This window comes from Bubalus kerabau, chromosome 1 (genome assembly GCF_029407905.1).
Source record: "Bubalus kerabau isolate K-KA32 ecotype Philippines breed swamp buffalo chromosome 1, PCC_UOA_SB_1v2, whole genome shotgun sequence".
Classification (NCBI taxonomy): domain Eukaryota; kingdom Metazoa; phylum Chordata; class Mammalia; order Artiodactyla; family Bovidae; genus Bubalus; species Bubalus kerabau.
In genome coordinates, this window is record NC_073624.1 from 58,113,896 (window position 1) to 58,138,230 (window position 24,335).

Sequence of the window (24,335 nt, forward strand, 5' to 3'; positions counted from 1 at the left end):
CTTTCCTTAAACCTCATGAACCAACTTCTGCTGGCTTCAGACTTTTCTTCTGCAGTTTTCTCACCTCTCTCTCAGCCTTTTCTTGCTCTGGATTAGGCTTTGGTTTAAGCAAATGTTGTGGCTCATTTGATCTATCCAGATCACTAAAACTTTCTTATTATGGATAAGGCTGTTTTGCTTTCTTATTGTTTGTGTGTTCACTAGACTGGAACTTTAAATTTCCTTCAAGAATTTTTATTTGGCATTCACAACTTGGCTAGCTGTTTGGCTTTAGATTCCTAGCTTTCAGTCTATCTCAGGTTTTGACGTATCTAAGCTCAGATCATGAGCTCCTTATTGCCAAATTCAGACTTAAATTGAAGAAAGTAGGGAAAACCACTAGACCATTCAGGTATGACCTAAATCAAATCCCTTATGGTTATATAGTGGAAGTGAGAAATAGATTTAAGGGACTAGATCTGATAGAGTGCCTGATGAACTATGGACTGAGGTTCGTGACATTGTACAGGAGACAGGGATCAGGACCATCCCCATGGAAAAAGAAATGCAAAAAAGCAAAATGGCTGTCTGGGGAGGCCTTACAAATAGCTGTGAAAAGAAGAGAAGCAAAAAGCAAAAGAGAAAAGGAAAGATATAAACATCTGAATGCAGAGTTCCAAAGAATAGCAAGAAGAGATAAGAAAGCCTTCCTCAGTGATCAATGCAAAGAAATAGAGGAAAACAACAGAATGGGGAAGACTAGAGATCTCTTCAAGAAAATTAGAGATACCAAAGGAACATTTCATGCAAAGATGGGCTTGATAAAGGACAGAAATGGTATGGACCTAACAGAAGCAGAAGATATTAAGAAGAGATGGCAAGAATACACAGAAGAACTGTATAAAAAAGATCTTCACAACCAAGATAATCACGATGGTGTGATCACTCACCTAGAGCCAGACATCTTGGAATGTGAAGTCAAGTGGGCCTTAGAAAGCATCACTATGAACAAAGCTAGTGGAGGTGATGGAATTCCAGTTGAACTGTTTCAAATCCTGAAAGATGATGCTATGAAAGTGCTGCACTGAATATGCCAGCAAATTTGGAAAACGCAGCAGTGGCCACAGGACTGGAAAAGGTCAGTTTTCATTCCAATCCCAAAGAAAGGCAATGCCAAAGAATGCTCAAACTACCGCACAATTGCACTCATCTCACGTGCTAGTAAAGTAATGCTCAAAATTCTCCAAGCCAGGCTTCAGCAATACATGAACCGTGAACTTCCAGATGTTCAAGCTGGTTTTAGAAAGGGCAGAGGAACCAGAAATCAAATTGCCAACAATCCGCTGGATCATGGTAAAAGCAAGAGCGTTCCAGAAAAACATCTATTTCTACTTTATTGACTATGCCAAAGCCTTTGACTGTGTGGATCATGATAAACTGTGGAAAATTCTGAAACAGATGGGAATACCAGACCACCTGACCTGCCTCTTGAGAAACCTATATGCAGGTCAGGAAGCAACAGTTAGAACTGGACATGGAACAACAGACTGGTTCCAAATAGGAAAAGGAGTATGTCAAGGCATAGTACATCATGAGAAACAATGGGCTGGATGAAGCACAGGCTGGAATCAAGATTGCTGGGAGAAATATCAATAACCTCAGATATGCAGATGACACCACCCTTATGGCAGAAAGTGAAGAGGAACTAAAAAGCCTCTTGATGAAAGTGAAAGAGGAGAGTGAAAAAGTTGGCTTAAAGCTCAACATTCAGAAAACAAAGATCATGGCATCTGGTCCCATCACTTCATGGGAAATAGATGGGGAAACAGTGGAAACAGTGTCGGACTTTATTTTTTTGGGCTCCAAAATCACTGCAGATGGTGACTGCAGCCATGAAATTAAAAGATACTTACTCCTTGGAAGGAAAGTTATGACCAACCTAGATAGCATATTGAAAAGCAGAGACATCACTTTGCCAACAAAGGTTCGTTTAGTCAAGGCTGTGGTTTTTCCTATGGTCATGTATGGATGTGAAAGTTGGACTATGAAGAAAGGTGAGTGGCAAAGAATTGATGCTTTTGAACTGTGGTGTTGGAGAAGACTCTTGAGAGTCCCTTGGACTGCAAGGAGATCCAACCAGTCCATTCTAAAGGAGATCAGTCCTGGGTGTTCTTTGGAAGGAATGGTGCTAAAGCTGAAACTCCGGTACTTTGGCCACCTCATGTGAAGAGTTGACTCATTGGAAAAGACTCTGATGCTGGGAGGGATTGTGGGCAGGAGGAAAATGGGACAACAGAGGATGAGATGGCTGGATGGCATCACTAACTTGATGGATGTGAGTTTGAGTGAACTCTGGGAGTTGGTGATGGACAGGGAGGCCTGACATGCTGCAATTCATGGTGTCGCAAAGAGCCGGACACGACTCAGTGACTGAACTGAACTGAACTGAAGCTTTTCACTAAACTTAATCATCGCCAGTCCAGGTTCGATGCAGGATACAGGAAGCTTGGGGCTGGTGCACTGAGATGACCCAGAGGGATGGTATGGGGAGGGAGGTGGGAGGGGGGTTCAGGATGGGGAACACATGTACTCCCGTGGCGGATACATGCTGATGTGTGGCAAAACCAATACAATATTGTAAAGTAAAAAAAATAAATAAAATAAAAAATTAAAAAAAATGCTCCTTTGGAAAAAAAATTAAAAAAATAAAGTAAAAGATGTGTGACTCTTCATTTCACTTGAACACTTAGAGGCCATTCTAGTGTTATTGGTTGGCCTAATTTCAAGATTGTTGTGTCTCAGAGAATAGGGAGACCCAAGGAGAGGGAGAGATGGGAATGGCCAGTCAGTGAAGCAGTCAGAACATACACAAGATTTATCTGTTTAGTTTGCCGCATGGTTCATGGCACCTCAAAACATTTTCAGTAGTAACTTCAGAATTCGTTGATCACAGATCACCATAAGAAATATAATAATGTTTGAAATATTGTAAGAATTATAGAATTGTGACACAAAGACATGAGCTGAGCCAGTGCTGTTGGAAAAATGGCACTGATAGACTTGCTTGATACACGGCTGTCACATGTCTTCAATTTGTAAAAATTCTAGTGTCTGCAAAGTGCAATAAAGTGAAGTACAATAGAACGACAGGTAATTAGAAGATAGATTTTGGGTGCTAGGTATGCTCATTGCTTTTGGAGTGTCTCCTGTCTCAGATTATCTCAGCAAAGGAGTGAGAAAAAATTCACATACAAAGATACACACATTTTCATCTATATATTTATCGTAATCCATGAGTTTACAATGATATGTCTAATTCTAGTCCAACTCCACAGGCAGGATTCATTTTAGAGTCTCCCTTCCTGTGTTTATAACTTCCATTTTCAGATAGTGAAAACCTTGGCCTCATGTTTCTTTAATATGTATACATATTTGATAAACTCTCCGTATGTAACCAGTCCTCTTCTCTGTTGTGATACCCTTCCAGTGTCATTGTCTTTCTTGCCCTGCATAGGCTCTGCCACCCATTTTAGACTGCCTTTTACACAGAAAGCCTCTTGTCCTTTTCAGGCTCTGACTCCTGCCAGTTGGCCTCTACAGAAAGATAACTTTTTTATTCTTCTTAGGGCTTAATCCCCCTGCACTGAGTGTGACCCTTGTATATGAATATAGTCTTCACTCTGGACTCTGACACCCCTCATCAGGATGTTTCCCTCTGCCATTGCCACAAGGACACCTTTTTCATCCTATTTGGTCTCTGACCCTCTCACATTATCCACTCCTCCTTGGGGATACCCTCTTCAGCTTGCTTAAGCTCTGACACCCCACAGTCAGCTGTCCCCAATATGAACATGCTTCTCCCCTGGCTTGGGCTCTGTTGCTTCACTGTAGGCCACTGCAACTTCTCTCTTTCTTCTGATCTAGATGCCTACTTTTCTCTGCCTTACTTAATGGCTCTAGGGACTAAATTGTTTAAGAAGAGAAGGGAAATGATGAGGAAGAAAAAGAGGAGAGTGGAAGAGGAAGTGGAAGAGGAGAATAACATAATGCTCTTTTTAAAAAAATCGATGATGATACTATTAATGTTGTTGCTGCTGCTGCTGCTTCTACTACTACTACTGCTAATCTCTCCAAGTCAGCAGTGTCTGTAGCCTTGTGTTGGAAGAAAATCAGGCTGTGGGCATGTAAGAATTCTAGGTAACGTGGAGATTATGACTAAAGCTTGAGTACTGTGTGGCAGTTTCCTGGACACTATTTCTCCTTGCATTTTGGAGGATAGATGATGATAATTTGATCAGCTGGTCAGTGCTTTGCATTTTTTATGAGCTCTTCTTTCATGTGTATTGTTGTGGATATGTAGTAGGCGTCCAGATTGACTAGGAGACAGAAAATCTTTATATATTTTTTGCTCTGTTTAGCTGAAAGTCTCTATCATAATTGTCAGCAAAGTGCATTCTCAGGAATTTCAGTAAGATGATGATAATGCAGAAAAAAAGAGTTATAAAAGCACTGAGATAGTAACTGTCATTTGCTGAGGGAGTTGAGTTTGCAGAATTTGATAGAGATAAGGATTTCAGCAAGTAGGTTTTTCTTGTTATATGATATTTCTCATTATGATTTTTAAGATGTCACAAAATATTATGTTAGGAAATTGACCAAACATATTTAAAAATATGGTAAATCTGTACAGTTCTTCTAAAAATGATTATTGATGCAAATGAACCAAGACAGTAGGTAATTAGTACTGGGAATCTCCTAGACTTTGAATATTACCAGGATTCCATAATTCCTTGAAACAAATCTAAGCAAAGAAACTTCCAGGAAGCTCTTTAATAAGCATTTGATATAGCTGAAAAATACTCTCTTTGTTAAAAGTGGGAAGAGAGAGTTCGGAAAACTTCAGAAATAATTCACTGCAGTTATAGTCTGTACTTTAAAAGACCATTCAGCTTTTCATGCCAAATCCAAGAAAAACTAAGCAGCAGGCAGTGTTATCAATTGCTGCCCTCCTTTTCTAGGTCTGGGAAAACAAGTTTAATGGAAAGATGATTAGAATTTTGGTTTTACTACCAAATAACAGAACCAAACAAGTCTGGATTTAAACAACATACTTGAAGTGGAAGATAATACACATTATAGCAATCTCAAGAGATCATCACTCCTACTCTTTTCTTATCTTTTCTTACCATCAGTACACCTCTAATACCATATTATCTTTTCATAGTATTTTGTATCTTGGATTTCTATTTTTATGGAATCTTTGGGCTTCCATAGAGATGGTTCTTGAACTTTGTGACATATGTTAGCAGAATGTGTGACTACACAGATTAGCTCTCCAACTTCTTCCCGATTCCCTTCAGAATGCTTCCAAAACTTGAATCTGGGATTGAAATTATATTGTCAGCAATGTAATCCATATATTGTTTCTCTGACAGAAAGTAGTTGAGGAAAAGACTATAAGATCCATATCTAATGTAACCTTCCTCAGAAGTCTTGCTTGCTTGCTCTTTAGATGGAAATAGGAATTTATACAACTGTATAGAACTCTTAGAATCAAGAAGTTGAGCTGCCAGGAGCTGGAAAGACCAGGAGTCAAGGCAGCAAGGATCAGTGGGACAGGAACATATAGTATATACTAGAGGCTGCTGGATCTCTTCGGGCTCAACCTCATGCTTGGGAGTGGGAGAAAGGGGACAAGATCTCAGAAAAAGGTCATGCAGAAAAAAATTTATTTCCTTGACTATTTTGTGAACTTCTTGAGGGAATACATCCAAACCAGAAGTCTTTCTTCACTTTACCTTTCCCATTTGCTCTCTGTTATTTGTCCCTCACTTACTTAAAGAGCCAGAATACTGTGTGACACAATTGGGCTTGTTATCTTGTCTAAGATGACAGTGGTGTTAGTAGCAATGTTATAACTTCCAGGGAGTTTCTAAAGTAAAGGTTCTCAAAATGATCGTCTGTCATTCTCTTTTCCCTGGTTGTTAGCTGTGAACATTATCCTGGCTCCTAGTATTACATTTTAAAATATGTATCCTATTTTTTTAAACTTTTTATTTTGTATTGGAGTATAGCTGATTAACAATGTTGTGATAGTTTCAGGTGGATAAAAAAGGGACTCAGCCATACATATACATGTATCCATTCTCCCCCAAACTCCCCTCCCATCCAGGCTGTCACATGACATTGAGCGGAGTTCCCTGTGCTAATATGTATTTAAGTCAGTGAGAAGTCCATTTAGAAAACCCTTGTGACTCTTAGTTGCCCATGGCCCCTGATCTGAATTGAGAACATTAATCTAGAGTTATAAGTTTACACAGATTTGAACAAAGTCCAGGCTTTTCCTCTCAGTTGTTAACATTTCTGTTTTTCCTTCCTCTTTTCTCTCTGCGTTGTTAATGGTTCAGCTGTTTTTTTTCAGCAAACTCTCAGCTGTGTCAGCTTTCTCTGGTAAACCCTGTAGTAAGGAAATTAGAAAATGCTCCATGACAAAGAAAGAATAGAAGGATTAAGAAACATCAGGAAAAGAAGGTTAAGAGAAAGAGACATAGTTTGACCATGGTTTCCCAAGGTAATTCATGTGGCTAATTCAGGTAGACACCTATGAGGCAGGTATCTGGCTTGGAAGTATATAAGGGGACCTTAACCCTGGCTAGATGTCCATAGTCTGAAAGAAAAGGGTAAAGATTATCCCCAGGGATTCATGGGGCTCTACCTTTGGCTTTTAGGGCTTGTTACATGGATGGACTTATGCTTGTAATCTATGTCTTAGAAATGTTTCCAAATATCCATAAATGAGACTCTTAATAGAATTCTCTACAATTCCATATTTTATAACTACACATTTTGCCAATATTTTGAGTCTCCTGGTTTTTTGCAAATAAAGTGCTCATTTTGGCTGTTTTCCAGATATGACAGTTGGTGGACATGCTTCAGTAGAGAAAAGGAAATTTTCTCTGCTTATCTGCTCTCTCCCGTCTGCCTGAGATAGTGTCAATTGTGACCTGATTTTGAAATAATTTATTAAGTAGAGGGTTGCACGGTGTTACTTAAAATTTTGGTATGACACTGACTTTTAGTTCTTTATAATAAGCTCTTGACTATATTCTCTGGGTGAGGCTTATTGCTGCTAGGATTTTAGAAATTTCTTAGCTCCTTCAGTGAATTTGGACTCTGTTCAGTGTCAAGTATGAGTAATATTTACTCAGGAAATTAAACATACTTGATTATTCAGAAGATGAAGCATGCTTTATTTTTTTTTGCCATGAAAACATTATTTTAGAGCTATATTAACTTTATAGGTAAGGAGAATGTCTTTATTAGTAGACTGCTTAAAAAAGTGATAAATTAATATAAAATACTTATCTTTGGTAAGAGTTTATTGTTTTCATTAATATGTTGATGTCTTTTTATGTTTTTTATGTTAAAATTTAATATATGTGGAATAGACAGTAATTTAAAGTTTTTAATTTATAATCTTTTTATTTGAAGTCTAGAGAGGCTTAAACAAATTACATTTCTTTTAAAAATCATGTACCTTGATTTTAAAAATTATTTCTCACAAATATCGATCATAAATCATAAATCTCTATTTTAGTCCTCTCTATTGTACTTCAGACGTGTTGTTCCCAATGATGTTTTGAACATCTCCTCCTCAATAGAGGTATGAAACTCCAAAATTTCATTATCTTTACCCACAGTTCTGCTCTGCCACGTCTGGGTCCTTTTTGTCAGTGGAACCACCATGCACCATTTGTCTAAACTAGAAACCCTAGAGCCATCCTTGACACTTTCTCTTTCTGCTTGCATCCATTCGTTATCACCACTTTCAGTGTCAGCCCTCCCTCCGCTTTCCTTCCTCTGCCATTAGAGGAATTGTTTTAAAACATGTTATTCTCTGACTTAGAAATCAATGATTCTCCATTGCTTAAAGAATAAAGTCCAAACTCTCTGGCATATTATTTGAGACTTTTTGTGATTTGGCTCCTTCCAACCTGCCTCATTTTCCACCAGTCCTCTGCAATAGCATCTTCCAATCATATCTGATTCCTGTACTTGGCGTTGTCAGCAGGCATCATGCACTTTCCATTGTTATTCTCCCTGGAATACCCATCTCTCCCTTTTGTGCTCAGCGAAGCCCTGTTCATCTTCCTAGACTCAATTCCAGCATAATCATCTCTTCTGGGAAGCTTTGCCTGATCTCTCTTTTATGCATCTGGGCACCTTGTACGCATCTCTATTTTTAGCACTTAGAATACTGCATTGTAATTGTTGGTTTGCATATTTGCCTTCCCACTAGACCCTGAGCTGCTTCAGTTCTGAAACCTTGGCTTAGTTATCTTTTAAAGTGCTATGTAAATATTGTATTATTCCTAGAACCACAAGGCATTTAGAAAATTGTTGAATAAGTAAATGAGTGAATAGTTGTGGAACAGGGCATGATAATGACACATAGTTTAGACTTTATATCCTTTTGGATTGTATCTTTGAGAGAAATTGTTGACTGAGAACATAGGTTTGGTTAGCGACCTCAGTGCAGAGAAAAACTAAATCACTTGCTGCTGCTGCCGCTAAGTCACTTCAGTTGTGTCCAACTCTGTGCGACCCCATAGATGGCAGCCCACCAGGCTCCCCTGTCCCTGGGATTCTCCGGGCAAGAGCACTGGAGTGGGTTTCCCTTTCCTTCTCCAATGCATGAAAGGGAAGTCGCTCAGTCGTGTCTGACTCTTTGTGACCCCGTGGACTGCAGCCCACCAGGCTTTTCTGTTCATGGGATTTTCCAGGCAAGAGTACTGGAGTGGGGTGCCATTGCCTTCTCCAAAATCACTTGCTAGAGTACCTATTATTTTGTACGCACTGTGCTGATTGGCATAAATGTGTTAGTTTATGGGACATTGAGACTCAGAAATTTAGTAACTAGACCAAGTAACTTGACTAAGTGAGAAACACAGTTGGATTTGAAATCCAGTACTTCTTGACTTAAAAGCCAGAAATATTCTTTACTCAATGCTGGAAAATTATCAGAGATGGTGGGGGGGGCACTTTACAACAAAAGCAAGCAGTTTTATTTTTAAGGGTGGAGACCAGTTTGGAACCTTAACTTCTACTTTTCACTATGAATTCCAGAGATATCTGAAGACATTTTAGGAGAGGCAGTGGCAAGTGTATACTCTTCATAACTTTGAATAAAGGAAAGAATGTATGACAAGTTGATAAAGAGGAACAATATAAAGAAGGTGAAGCCAAGAGGAAAGAGTTATAAGATAGTGTGGTCAGTAAATTTATATTAAAATATAGGCTTTTATTCATTGAGCACCTAGCATGTGCTAGTCATAGATTTATCATTTCCTTAATAGTTCTTACAGTAAACCTATGAGATATTATTTTCCTCATTTTCATGTGTTTAGAGTCCCATATACACTTCTGCCTTAAAAGAAGTTAAACATCTTAGTCACAGTCACATAGACCCTGATGGTACTCAGGTTCAAACCCAGCTTTATATGACTCCATCTCATGAAGAACAGAGATAATCTCAGCCGTAGCATCAGATATTTCAAGGCAACTGAAATATGAATGGTCATCATGAGTTAACAAGGTGTTACAGAGGCTGAATCAGTCCAACTCTGGATCTGTTGTACTATTTCAGTTGATAACTAGTATTTTATAGTTTTAGAGGTAGAAAGAATGTAGTACAGTTATCTCTTTTCTTGGAAACTCTGCCTGTTGCTCTAAAATTCAGAGACTGTGCCAATCCAACATGACATTAAAACTGTTTAACAACCAATAATGCACAAAGACTGACCAATCAGATGGACAACTGGCTGTAAACATCTGGAGAGGCTGTCTGGTGTACTCTAGTCCAGTATCAATCTGGTCTATGCACAGACTAATGGGCTCAATCTATTTTAGAAGTTTCATTATCTGCACAGCTGAGAAGCAAAGATTTTTCAGCATGGATTATTATAGAATTCTTCTACCACCAGATTAATTTATTATATATGCTAAACCAATTAGCATTTATAGTGAGAATGACATTTAAGGAAAATGAAGAGATGTAGTAGAATAATGAGGCTCTCATTTACATGATGTACCACCTTGCCTAAGACCCCCAAAGAGCTTTACTAGTTTGCTGTTTTGTTTCTCATTTATCCGTCCGCTTGGTCATTTACTCATTCATTCATTCTATATACTTTTATTTTGGGACTGTTATTTCTGTCAATTCTGAGGAAGGAATTCTTTTTTTGATCTATAAAATAGGGATAATCTTATTGTAATCAGTCTAACTATGAATAATTTATTTACATATCTGTCTTATATATTAAGTTGTAAGCTATTGATTAGGTCAACTCCAATCTTCTTTCTCCAAACACTGTTTCTTCACTATAATTTAAAATCATTCACATTTCCATGCACTTGCAAATACAAGGCTGCTTCTTGGTCTGTGTTCATCTTAGGTTACCTTTGGTCCTGGTTCCTTTTGGAATTCACACAAAAAGATGTAACATTTACATTTGTTGTTGTTTAGTCATTCAGTTGTGTATGACTCTTTGCAACCCAATGGACTGCCCCACGCCAGGCTTCTCTGTCCTTAACCATCTCTCCAAGTTTCCTCAAACTCATGTCCATTGAGTTGATAATGCCATCCAACCATTTCATCCTCTGTCTCCCCCTTCTCCTTCTGCCTTAAATATTTCCTAGCATCAGTGTCTTTTCTGATGAGTCAGCTCTTCACATCAGCTCCAATGTACTTGAGCTTCATCTTCAGCATTAGTCCTTCCAATGAATATTTAGGGTTGATTTCCTTTAGGATTGACTGGTTTGATATCCTTGCTGTCCAAGAGACTGTTAAGAGTCTTCCCCAGAACCACAGTTCATAAGCATCAATTCTTCGGTGCTCAGCTTTGGCTTCTTTACGGTCCAGCTCTCACATCCATACGTGACTACTGGAAAAACCATGGCTTTGACTGTACAGACCTTTGTCAGCAAAGTGATCTTTCTGCTTTGAATATACTGTCTAGGTTTGTCATAGCTTTTATTCCAAGGAGCAAGTGTCTTAATACGGTCACTTATAATCAATGTTCCCCCTCACCCTTTCTTTAGTCAAAAGTAGCCACTTGATTCAACCAGGTAAAACATTTGTTCTCAACCAGGAGTGATTTTGTGCCTGGGGGGGCCACTCAGCAATGTCTGAAGGCATTTTTTGGGCATCTAGTGGACATAGGCTAAGGATGCAGCAATCCCACAGTGCAAAGTTCAGCTGTGCCCCACCCGCAACAAAGACTTATATGGCCCAAAATGTCAGTAATGCCAAGGCTGAGAAATCCAGTTGAAAAATACTTCACTCATATTCTAAGCCTTGTGGCAAATAGTTCAACCATCAAGTGAAACCTGCCTTAGGCTCCAACTCACTCTCTCTTCTGTTCTTTGACCTACTATGTTCCCAGGCTCTTTGCCTTCACCATTGAGACTTTGCCCTTTTTCCCAACAATGCTGTAATATACTGGCTTGCAGGTCCTTAACTCCTTCCTGACGTTTGACACCTCAGACACTGTTGCCCCCATTTGGTTCCCAGACTTCTTGGCATGTTTTTCACCATTGAAAATGGGGGAGACTTTAATCTCTTGTTTTCTGGACTTGGATCTCTACACAGTCCTCTTTCCAACCCACCCTGACCAATCTTAATCATCTGTTGCTCCCTGCCCCCCAGGGGGAACAATATGGTTTGACTCTGTACATCAGAGCAGCCTTTAAAAGGCCTTCCCCTGTCTAACTCTAGAGACCTGACATTTAACATCTTCTTTTTGTAGTCACCTTCGAGGCTGCTGCCTGTTTCTAGAATAGCCATTTATGGGTTTTAAGAGCTCATTACATGATCACTGAAAAAAACATGAACCAAAAGCCTATAGCTTGGATTACAGAGAACATACATGTAGATTGACTGAGTTCCAAGTTATTAAAGTCATCAAAATATTAAGTACTGTGCTAGACATTGGAGGCCAGGAGGATAGAAAATTAGATCAATCCAGCATACTTGAGATCTAACTAATAGGAATTCTATATATGAATCCATGTATCCAGGCTGTTTGGTTGTACTCTCTGACACTTGCTTTGTACTTGATTCTGTGACTTAATTTGGTCAATGAGGAGTAGAAAATTTGATATGGAAGCTTAAAATACATTTCTGCTTCCTGTCTAAAACCTCTGTGATTATCATGAGAACTGCCTGAGCTGCCCTGCTAGAGGATGAGGCTCATGGAACAGACCTAATCTTAGCAATGCCATTTTAATTCTGCTAATGCCCAGGCCACCACAAAATTTCTTGCCCAGCCAAGACCAGAAAGAACTGTCTAAACAAACCCAGCCAAGATCAGTGGCACTGCCTAGCTGACTGGTAGAATCCAGAACGTTTATAAATGGATATTATTTTAAGCCACTGAAATTTAGGATGCTTTGTTAGGCATCATTATTGTGGCCATGGATAATGATACAAATAGAGAACAAAAATAAGGCCTGAAGGAAATTATCAAAGAAATATTACAAGAAAATTTCCTCGTACTGGAGGATTAAAGTTTGTAGTCTGAAAAGCACTCTCCCACCCGCCAAGTTTCTAGCATAATTAATGAGAAAAGACTATGAAGCTATATCATGCTAAAATTTAAGGACATCATGGATTAAAGTAAAATCCTGGAAGCTTTGTGGAGGATATATAAAGTAAAATGAAAACAGAAGGAAGTCACATAGAGAAGAATAGAAATCAGAATAACATCAGACTTTTAAGAGCAACAGTGGATTGTAAAAGACAAGGGTGCAAAGCTTTTAGAATTATGAGGGAAAATAATTTTCAGCTTTGTTTCTTTATTCAGCCAAACTATTGATTAGATATGAGGGTGGAATAAAGAAGTGCTGAGACATAGAAGGATTAAAGCATTTATGTCTTATGTGTCCTTTCATAGAAAGCTTCTGAAGGTTTAGCTTGCATAAAACAAAGAAGGAAATCAATAAAGAAAAAGACACAGAATGAAGAAAACAAAGAATTCAATATAGGAGGGCAAAGAAAAGAGGTTCTATGAAAATAACTTCATTTAGCTTAGAGAGCAACTGGTCTAGATTGGAAGAAAGGATGGAGGACTGTGGAAGGTTTTGAGAGGAACAATGAAGTATTTGGTATGTTTGAACATTTGAAAAAAAAATTGACAGTTGACAAACGTGTTGGATTTGGAATAAAATAGTGATAGGTAAATGATGGAAGTGATAATTATTAACTTCAGAAAGACATTTTTATAAATATGAAAACAATTGGACTTCCCAGGTGGCGATAGTGATTAAGAAACCACCTGCCAATGCAGGATACACAGAGAGTTGGGCATGACTGAAGTGACTTAGCAGTATGAAAACAGTCACATTTCATTGCTAGGCTCAATAATGAAGAAAATCATAGTGATGTTTTAAAGATTGATTACTGTTTTAAATATGTATTTCTACTGTGATATGAATTAAAATGATAATCTTAGAAATTGATCAATTAAGAAATAGCTTTATACGCTTCATATTTAGACCAGAACAAACTGCTGAAAGAGTTGGAACAGTGGCTTATAAAGTATGGGGCTAGAGCTAGAAAGTTAATGCTTTAGATTTTAATTGACTGTATGGTTTTTTGCTGTTGTAAGGTGAAAGCAGTTATTAATGATTCATGAATGACTGGACATGGCTGTGTTCCAATAGAATTTTATTTATAAAAACAGCAGGTGAGATAGGTATTGCCTGTGGGCCAGTTTGCCTATGAGGGTAAAGAGGGGTGGGACAGGGATAGTTTTCCCTTCCTAATTCAAGCTCATTTATTGAACTTCCCTGCCTTTTCCTCCCTTAAATGTGGAGTAAATATAGAGTAATTTTGCATATTGCCTGTCAAATCAGTCCCCTCTCTCCTTTTTAACTGCTGAGATACTAGTTTAGACTTTGGCCTGGATCAATGTCATAATCACTTAACCTCAATATTTGGCCCTGAAAAGTGTATCCAATTTAATATTTATTTGTAAAGAGTTTGTGCTATAGATTATCTGAACCAAGTAACTAAGTAAATACATTCTCCAAATATTGACCCTATTTCTGTGCCTTAGCTGTTTCCCCTGGAATTGTTCTCCTTCCTTAGCATCTTAGCTTTTCAAAATTGTTTGTATCTTTCCAGGTGCTACCTGAAACAGCTGCCTTCCTAAGAAACTGTTCCTTGTTTATCTCTACCAGCCTCCAAACCTCCATCCAACTAGCCAACCAGAGATGATTTATCTGTCCTTTGGGAGAGATTGAATTTTGGGGTCAGGTAGTGCTGAATTTAGTGGCTTCCCAGGTGGCACAAGTGGTGAAGAAGCCACTTGCCGATGCAGGAGATGTAAGAGATGCTGGCTCAATCCCTGGGTTGGAAAGATCCCCTGGAGGGGGGCATGGCAACTCTCTCCAGCATTCTTGTCTGGAGAATCCCATGGACATAGGAGCCTGGCGGGCTACAGTCCATAGGGTTGCAAAGAGTCGGACACAACTGAAGTGACTTACCATGCATGCACAGTCCTGAATTTGAATCTATACCCTACTGTATACTTGCTATATGACCTTGATAAATGTTTTTATCCTGTCTGAACCTTTGTTTTGCTATCTATGAATATTTCATATGGTTCTTTATAGGGTTAAAATGTTTTAATATTGTTTTCTTCCCTTTTTTCACTTTCCATACTTAATCATTCAACCTCACATTATAATCATTCCTGTGCTTCTCTTTTTGCAGCGTGAGCTCTGATTGTGCCTTCTTCATTTTAAATATTCTGAAGTAGTACTCAGTAAGCATTGATTTAATTGAATTAAGAAATATTTCAGTGTTGATTAGCTGGAGAATACTGATTTTATGATAAAATTAGAGAAATTTTGTATTCTACAGTTTGTTCCCTAATCTTCTTTACATGGTCTATTTTTATTAGTTCACTTCTGTTTTCTCCCACATTGCAAAGGAGATGCAGCATTGGAGAAGTGAATACAATGACTTGATTTTTCCTTTGATGGAGACTAAGCCATATGTTTGTATTGAGTCAGCTACTCCAGACTCTGAATTCTCAATCAGATGGTCAGCAGTGTTTAATTGAATTCCCAATATGTGTAAGGCTACACTGGGTGCTGTCACTCTAGGGAGGTGAGACCATCTGGAAGAACTTTTTTAAAGAGCCAGAATATGAGAATATGTCTCTTTGTATCTAAATTAAAACGGTACTAAGTTTGTCTAAGTAAATAGCTGGCATAAATGCTGTCTTTTGCCTCCCCCTCTCTTTTTATCATTCTTTCAGTCTCCAAGAAACCTCCTCCTTTTTTGCTATGGCTAGGATGGTATACTTTTTCCTTGATTTCTTTCCTTCATTTCTTTTCCCCTCCTCCCCTCTCTCCCTCTTTCTTTCTTTCTCTGTCTCTTCCTTTCTCTTTGTAATACTATATGATTCTGACTTTTTTATTTACTTAAAAAATAAAGAAGAAAAGAACATGAAGGTTGGAAGATTATTTAAGGTTAAATCGTGGAAGACCTTGAAAATCAAACTGGGCAACTTTTATTAGGTTTGGAAATAAGGAGTCACTAAAGTTTTTAAGGAGTGTGATGATATAACTAGGTCTGTAGTTTAGAAAGTATATATAAAATAATATATACAGTAAATTACAAAAAAGGAGACAAAGTAATTAAGAGATCATTGCAGGAGACCAAATCAAAGATGACAGAGACCTGAACTAGAATAAAAACAGTGATAATTAAAGTTAAAAAAATAATACCAATCACAGGGGTATTACACAGATAAAATCAATAAGAAAATCAGTCATCCATTAGATCAACACTACCTGCTATGTATCTACCAGATATTATTCTAGGAACTGGAAACCGGAAAAATAAGCATACTATGGTCCTGTCCTTTACAGAGCTGACAGTTTCTCTGAGCAGTTCCAGTAGGGAAAACTGAAGCTATGGTGAGTAAACAAAGGGAGAAGTCAAAGACTCTCATAAGCTTTGAATCTATATGACTAAGAGAATGGTAACATCATTCAGAGATTAGCACAGACCAGAAGGTGGGCAAGGAAGAGTATATGGACAGCTTAAAAAAATTTTTTTTAATTATAAAAGTATGGTAACACATTTAAAGGAGACTTGGAAAATACACAGTAAGGTTACATATAGTTCTACTATATGTTACAATTTTTAAGTAGATAAATTAAGATTTTTAGTTGGAGTTTCAAAATCAAACTCTCAAAAATTAATAGAATGAATGTACAGAGAAGTAAAGATCCCCTGGAGAAGGGAAAGTCTACCCACTCCAGTATTCTGGCCTGGAGAATTCCATGGACTACAGTCCATGGGGTCGCAAAGAGTCAGACATGACTGAGTGGCTTTCATTTTCACTCACTTTCAGGATATAGTAGACCTGAAAAGCACTGTGAACCAATTCAATATCATTAAGATTTATTCAGTTTTCACACAACAGTAGGATACAAATTCTATTCAAGTGTCCATGGACTGTAAACTAGGAGACACGGTAACATATCCAAAGGTATAAAAGAAGGTGCAAACATCTCATGGTCTAAAGGTATTGAAATCCTACAGAGTCTGTTCTCTTTATCACTGTGGAATTATGTTAGAAATCAATATCAAAAGATATTTGAAATACCCTCATAATTTCAAGTGCAATATGACATTTACCAAGATAGATCTTCGACCTAGCTATCAAAAGCCTCAATCAAGTTAAACTGAAAAAGAGAGTGATTGCAGAGAAGAAAGCATTTAAATAATATGGACAGTTTTTGATATGTTGGCTTTGAGAGAACATACAGGTGAAAATATTCAGCTGGCAGTTACAAATTAATGACTAGAAAACAGAACAGAGGTAAGGACTTGTGATTTGGGAAACATCTAGCATATTATGACAGGTGAGGTTGAGAGCTAGAAAAGATAAGGAAGTATGGTATAGGTATAACCTTGGAGACTATCTGCATTTGAAGAGATCAGGGAAGGTAAAGGAGAGTTGATCCAGCAATCCCACTGCTGGGCATACACACTGAGGAAACCATAAGGGAAAGAGACACATGTACCCCAATGTTCATCGCAGCACTGTTTATAATAGCCTGGACATAGAAGCAACCTAGATGTCCATCAGCAGATGAATGGATAAGAAAGCTGTGGTACATATACACAATGGAGTATTACTCAGCCATTAAAAAGAATACATTTGAATCAGTTCTAATGAGGTGGATGAAACTGGAGCCTATTATCCAGAGTGAAGGAAGCCAGAAAGAAAATCACCAATACAGTATACTAACGCATATATATGGAATTTAGAAAGATGGTAACAATAACCCTGTGTACGAGACAGCAAAAGAGACACTGATGTATAGATCAGTCTTATGGACTCTGTGGGAGAGGGAGAGGGTGGGGAGATTTGGGAGAATGGCATTGAAACATGTATAATATCATGTATGAAACAAGTCACCAGTCCAGGTTCGATGCACGATACGGGATGCTTGGGGCTGGTGCACTGGGACAAGCCAGAGGGATGGTATGGGGAGGGAGGAGGGAGGAGGGTTCAGGATGGGAAACAGGTATACCTGTGGTGGATTCATTTCGATATTTGGCAAAACTAATACAATATTGTAAAGTTTAAAAAATAAAACAAACAAACAAACAAACAAACAAACAAAAAACCCCAAAAAGATAGAACAAAGCAATCAGAGAAGCAGAAGTATCATCAAGACAAAGAGAAGTGTTTGCAAAGGCATGGACCTTCAGCAGCACTAGATGAAGCACAGAAATCGTGGGAAAATAGGACTGAAGAAGAAGGCCACTTAATTTGGGAACAAAGAAATATACCTGGGACATTTGAGAGAATGGCTGAGTGATAAGAGAAAATTCAGTTTACAAGGAGCTGAAGTATCAGTGAGTGAAGAAGCAGTGAAGATAGGTAGAGCATACTACTTTCTTGAAGTCTGACAGTGAAGAAAAAGAAGTAATGCACCAGTAAGTTGAGGAGTATAGAAACAGAATGATTTTTTTAGGGTAAGAAAGACTACATGACTTACATTTTGTAGTGGGGTGGAAAGAATTAAGTGAACAAAAATTAGTAGCAACATTTTTTTTTTTTGGACAGGAAAGAGCCAGAGAGAAGGAGGAAAAGGAGCTAGTAAAGAAACAAAGATGCATAAAATATTCTTTAAATAAATATTTATGAAGTGCCAATCATGGAGCTTTGTTAAGTCTACTAATGTTCCAGAGGAAATGGAATAATATAATAGACATGGTAGAAAGCCTCCCCAACATCCATCCATTCTACTCCTCCCCTGTTTCTGTCATGAAGGTTGACCAAAATGGCTTACTCACACACTGGCAGCAGGTATTGTCAGGTGTGTGTAAGGCTGATCTGTTGATTGGAGTGCTTATATGTGGTCTCTCTAACATGGCAGTGTCAAGGTACTTGGATTTCTTATGTGGCTTTAAAGTGAGTGTTTCAAGAGAACCAGATAAAGCTGTATGGCCTTTTCTGACCTAGCCTCAGTAATCACACTGTCAGCTCAGTTGCATTCTCATAGTTACAAGCAACCTAGCAAGGCTGACTGATTCAAAGGAAGGACACATAGATCCTACATCTCAATGGGAAGAATGTCAAAAGATTTGCAGACTGTTTTAAACCCTCCAGTTACCATAATCATATACATTTGTTGAATGGTTTTAATGTATCAGGTATTTTGATAAACACTTTATATGAATTACCTTATATACTCCTTACCATGACTTTATGAATTTTTTGCTACTTTATAACCATTCTGTAGATAAAGAAGGGAAACCTTGGAGAGGTTATATAACTTGCCCATGGTCACACAGTTAGTAAATGATGGTCTAGACTTATACTCAGTTCTCTTTGATCCAAGAGTCTGTAGACTTAACCATCACTAAGCCGGCAATTTATCATAAGAGAACAAAATTGTGTTTTAGATACTTCATTCCTGGAAGGGAGATTAGTTGGAAGCCATTATTACTATCAGCTGCTTGTTTTATCTGTCATCACAGAAGGTAATCAATGGAAGGAGTGAAAAAGTAGGAGAGGGAAGGGTATGTGTTGTTAAATATTGACAGGAAAAAATGTAACATTTTTAGGTTAGAATTTCTATGATTCTAATGATTTTCAGTAACTTTGTTATTGGTTCAAATTATTGACCATCTTCACTCTTCATCATTTGTCATCTACCATAAAGTCTTAGTTTATTCATTCAGAGCGTGTCACAAGTCCTTTGGTCTGAGCTAGATATGCTTTTGGTATTTAAAGACAGAATAAAAAATATTAGGCTTTCTTCTCTTCTCTACCAAAGGCACACTTTTTAGCTTCTTATTAGACTGAGAAAGATTTGAGGTGTGGGTTCTCTGAGTTTTCATATCAGGGGTTGGCAAACTATGGGTTGTGGTACAAGCCTGTAGTTTGCTTTTTGTAAATAACATTTTAGTGGAACATAGCCATACCCATTGATTTACATATTTTCTATTGCTGCTTTTATGCCATCATGTTGGATAGCTTTTGCAGAGACTGTATGGCATGCAAAACCTAAAATATTTACTATCTGGCATCTTATAGGAAAAGTTTGTAAACCCCTTATAGGAAAAGTTTGTAAAGTTTTGTGTAATACAGGGCCTATTTAAGACACTCTGTTGCATATGTGAGATGCTTAGTGCAGGTCAGGGTGTAGGGCTAGGGCAGACTTGCCAGTCATATTATTGTATGTCTTAGTAGGAGAGATCAATGACTAAGTCAATTATTGGTGCATATTACAGGTCTGAAAAAAGCAGCGATCCAGAGGCCTCTTGAACGAATTCTAGCAAATAGGATAGAATAACCATTTTAGAACAAAGCTACTCTGTTTTGTACTGTGGGCTAGATGCTCATGAATTTGGTTCATGAGATATTATTCATAACTAGAAATAGCAGGTGAGAGACCAGTATGTGACTCTTGTCCCTAACTGAGGCAAGAATAGAGATCTGTTGTTGTTCAGTCATTCACTTGTGTCCAGGTCTTTGTGACCCCATGGACTGCAGCATACCAAGCTTTCTTGTCCTTCACCATCTTCTGGAGCTTGCTCAAACTCATGTCCGTTGAGTCAGTTATGCCATCCAATCATCTCGTCCTCTGTCGTCCCCTTCTTCTGCCTTCAGTCTTTCCCAGCATCAAGGTCTTTTCTAATGAGTCCCCTCTCCACATCAGGTAGCTGAAGTATTGGAGCTTCAGCTTCATCATCAGTCCTTCCAATGAATATTCAGAATTGATTTCCTTTAGGATTGACTGGTTTGATCTCCTTGCAGCCCAAGGGACTCTCAAGAGTCCTTCTCCAACACCACATTTCAAAAGTATCAATTCTTCAGCGTTCAGCCCTCTGTTACGGTTCAGCTCTCACATCCACACATGACTACTGGAAAAACCATAGCTTTGACTATATGGACCTTTGTTGGTAAAGTAATTAGTGTCTGCTTTTTAATATTTTGTCTAGGTTTGTCATAGCTTTTCTTCCAAGGAGCAAGTGTCTTTTAATTTCATGGCTACAGTTACCATCTGCAGTGATTTTGGAGCCTGAGAAAATAAAGCCTGTCACTGTTGTCAGAGATCTGTAGGTTATTCTCAATTTACCCTTCTTTTTTTTTTTTTTTTGTTCTATTTTTTCCAAAAGCCTTATAATATTTTTGTTTTGTTTTGGGCTTCTGTAGGCAATGGCACCCCACTCCAGTACTCTTGTCTGGAAAATCCCATGGATGGAGGAGCCTGGTAGGCTGTAGTCCATGGGGTCGCTAAGAGTCGGACACGACTGAGCGACTTCCCTTTCACTTTTCACTTTCATGCATTGGAGAAGGAAATGGCAACCCACTGCAGTGTTCTTGCCTGGAGAATCCCAGGGGCGGGGGAGCCTGTTGGGCTTCCGTCTATGGGGTCGCACAGAGTCGGACACGACTGAAGCGACTTAGCTTAGCTTAGCTTATGCTGATTTTAAACATTATTACATTTAGTGTCCCTTTGTATCCAGGAGATTTTTTGGTTTACATTATTGTGCATTTCATTTATTCTCACGCCCTATTTAGGACATTGTTGTTTCAGCCATAGGAGTGACCCAGATGTTCAGAAACGGCATCCAGAGAGAGATACCTCCAGGCACTGTTGGCACATAATCGAGTTATGGTTATGCTTTGTACACTTATCCTTGGGCATGTTCTCAGGATTTATTTAGAGTAAGTATATATTCTTTCCAGTGATTTTTGCTTTTATTTCCTTGGTTTTGGAAATGTGATTATGCATTTACTAATGTTACAGGAATGATTTTCTCACATAGCTGTAAATATTTTATCTACCTAAATTGTCAATGAAAGTACTTTTTAACTGTTAATGATTTACAAAAATCCTTTTTTATTGTGTGTAATTAGAGGAAATTAAAACAACTCTCTCTTAATATGCAATAAGAGTTAATTTAATTAGTTGCCCATTTGGAAATAGGTTATTGATTCACTTTTCCTGTACACATAAAAATTAAATAAAATAACATAGTGTATCTTCTTTTACAAAGGAGAAAACTACATTACTCTAGGCATATATTTTGTCCCACATTTTGTGTTTTACAAGTAACTAAATGAATTTACTCTTTAAAAAGTGAGCATTAAATAAATACAGTGACAGGCGAGTACTTGGTATCTTTCTCACTGTTGAATAATAAAAAATAAATCTTTTTAATTGCTTTTTTTTAGTTACATTTATGCTCCTGAAAAAAAATTGTGCTAATATATCATTTCAATTTCTTGTGAAAATATTTGTGCTACAATGAACCTGTGATGATGGAATTTCTGAGAGAATGATGGTAAGAACCTTCAGATGGTATGTAGGCTTACTGTAATTTGTTTATGATGAATAGAAGTCCCCAAACAGGGGCTGTGTGTGTTTAGTCATTCAGCCCTGTCTGACTCTTTACAACCCTATGGACTGTAGTTCACCAGGCTCCTCTGTCCATGGGGATTCTCCAGGCAAGAATACTGGAGTGGGTTGCCATGCCCTTCTCCAGGGGATCTTCCCAACCCAGGAATCGAACCCAGGTCTCCCACATTGCAGGCGGATTCTTTACCGTTTGAGCTACCAGGAAAGCCCAAATCAGGGGCTAATTGTCATTTAAAAGAAGATTATTTAAAAAAGGGTGTATATATATATATATATATATATATATATATATGAGGTGACAGATGTGTTAATTAAACTTGATGGTGAGAATCATTTTACAGTGTTTATGTTTGTCAAATCATCATGCTGTATACTTTAAATATTATAATTTTGTCAGTTATACCTCATACTTAGTACTTAATAGGCCTGGTGGCTTGTTCTGATAATTTAGTCAGGAAATGGAAACTGCTTGCTCTCTGAGAATGTACATAGTAAGAATATGCAGCTGATCTTTGGTTTTTGATCTGTTGAATCAAGTTACTGGCCGTTTTGGCAATATTGGCAACAAATTGGAGTTTGAATCTTACAAAGAGTATGAGTGTGTGACTGATTCTGGTGTATAAGCTAGGGGTTTCATATTGCCAGTGGTGATCTGATGTTTAGAATGCTTGCATTTACCTCTTATGATCTGTGTACAACTCGACTCATGTAAGAAGGAAGATATATATGGTTGTCTGTTGCTCGGTAATAATATTACCGTAAACTTCCCTGGTGGCTCAGTGGTAAAGAATCTGCCTGCTGTGCAGGAGATGCAAGTTTGATTCCTGGGTCAGGAAGATCCCCTGGAGAAGGAAGTGGCAACCAACTCCAGTATTCTTGCCTGGAGAATCCCATGGACAGAGAAGCTTGGCAGGTACAGTCCATGAGGGTGCAAGAGTCGGATATGACTTAGTGACTAAACCACCACTAAGCCACCACCACCATATGTAGGTAAACAACAAGGACATACTATATAGCATAGGGAACTATATCCAATGTCTTGTAATGACCTATAATGGAAAAGACTTTGAAAAACAATGTATATATAAAGCTGAATCACTTTACCATACACATGGATTTAATACAACTTTGTATATTAGTCATACTTCAATTTAAAAAAATGTTAAAAAAAAAAAGAGTGCCACAGTCTTACAAATCATAATCACATACAGGTAATCACTTACCTCCTATCACCTTTGCCAAATTGTTTGAGTTAGATACAAGTCCCTGCTCATACTAAAGGGTAGGATTACTAAGAGTTAGGGATCATGAGTTCACTTAAGAGTGTCTGCTATAAAAGGGAAAAGAAAACTGGATTATCTTGCCCTCAGGATTTTCTTTTGACCTATTATAAATAACCTGAAGGCAGGATTCATGGTTGATTCATTCTGAATCTTTTGGGCTTCCCCATCACCTACCTACTAGATAGTGTTTTATATTTAGTCGGGACTTGGTTGGTACTTGTAGGCTTAATTAATTATTATCCTATAAAGCTGCTATCAAAGAAAGTGGATTCCCTTGTACTTGGCTTGACAGTCTGACTCTTTGAAAGTTGAAAGCCATTGTTTGTGAACTGAGACTGTTAAAATTTTAATTATTTCTAGCAAAGTCTATTTTATCATCTCTTCCATTAAACAGTAATTTTAAATAAATCCCTCCTTCTCAGAAAACAGCTATACTAGTGCTCTATTTAAAGCTGAATACAGATTACCTTGTTAACTCAATATAGCAATGGTAATAGTTGTCTGAAAAAGATCTTGAATCTTATGCCACATTGTTATGAGAGACTAACAGCTATATAAGGTGTTCCTTCTTTTCATAGTGTTTTGTTTCTTTGTCTGTCAACATAATGTTTTCTTTCCAAATCAGCAGGCGAAACTAGCAAGTGTTTTTTATTTTTGTCTGTGAGAAAAATTATGAGCTGCCAGATCAAAGGAAAAGCATCTCTAACTCTGAGACTTGTGCTTCTAAAAAATCATATTCAGCATTGTAGAAATATTAATTATGTGTATACTTAATATCCATATGGCCCTAGGCAGACATTTTGAAAAGCCGTGTCATTTGCAATTCTTTTTCCTTGGATAGATAAGGTGGAAGCTAGATAACTATAGAATGCCAACAAACAGTTTTATAGCATGAACTAACACAAGGTCAGAAAAAAAAAGTCCAGCAATGAGGGGCAAATATGCAACAAAGATTTTGGGTCTTTGTGGAATGAGGGAAGACCTTTGTAAGTCAATATTAATCTAATAGTAACAGAGAAATTAGGCAGGAGTACAATATATGATAATCAGAGGTAGGGATGGTTCATGTTGAATGTGAAAGAGAGGCAAATATTCCCACTTGTTAAA

General features: G+C 37.8%; 1 protein-coding gene across 5 annotated transcripts in view; it reads left to right on the top strand.

Moving 5' to 3' along the window:
* Positions 1 to 24,335, top strand: part of ANKS1B (ankyrin repeat and sterile alpha motif domain containing 1B) — a 1,161,043-nt gene that overhangs the window by 20,041 nt on the left and 1,116,667 nt on the right. The gene's annotated exons all lie outside the window — the stretch shown is intronic.